General features: G+C 44.6%; 1 protein-coding gene across 1 annotated transcript in view; it reads right to left on the reverse strand.

Moving 5' to 3' along the window:
- The window catches only part of NEFM (neurofilament, medium polypeptide), an 18,937-nt gene that overhangs the window by 5,134 nt on the left and 13,435 nt on the right, over positions 1–368 (reverse strand). The gene's annotated exons all lie outside the window — the stretch shown is intronic.

Below are 368 nucleotides of genomic sequence, written 5' to 3' on the forward strand. Positions count from 1 at the left end.
GCTCCCTTCCCCCTCTTCCCCCTTGTCCCTTGCCACTGCTCCTCCTTCCCCTTTTCCCATCCCCTTCTCCCTTGCCCCGCTCCCCCCATTCCCTTCTCTCTCCTCCCTGCTCCCCCTTTCCCCTGCTCCTTCCCTCTTGCCCCTGCTCCCTTCTCCCCCCTTCCCTAGGCCATCACCCTCTTCCTTTTCTTCCTTTTCTTTCTTTCCTTTCTCTTCTTTTCTTTCTTTTATTTTCTTTCTTTTCTTTCTTTTCTTTCTTTTCTTTCCTTTCTTTCTTTTCTTTCTTTTCTTTCTTTTCTTTCCTTTCTTTCTTTTCTTTCTCTTATTTCCTTTCTTCCTTTATTTTGTTTCCTTTTTTTTCTTTTCTT

The sequence above is a fragment of the Pygoscelis adeliae genome, unplaced genomic scaffold (assembly GCF_000699105.1).
Source record: "Pygoscelis adeliae isolate BGI_AS28 unplaced genomic scaffold, ASM69910v1 Scaffold372, whole genome shotgun sequence".
Lineage (NCBI taxonomy): Eukaryota > Metazoa > Chordata > Aves > Sphenisciformes > Spheniscidae > Pygoscelis > Pygoscelis adeliae.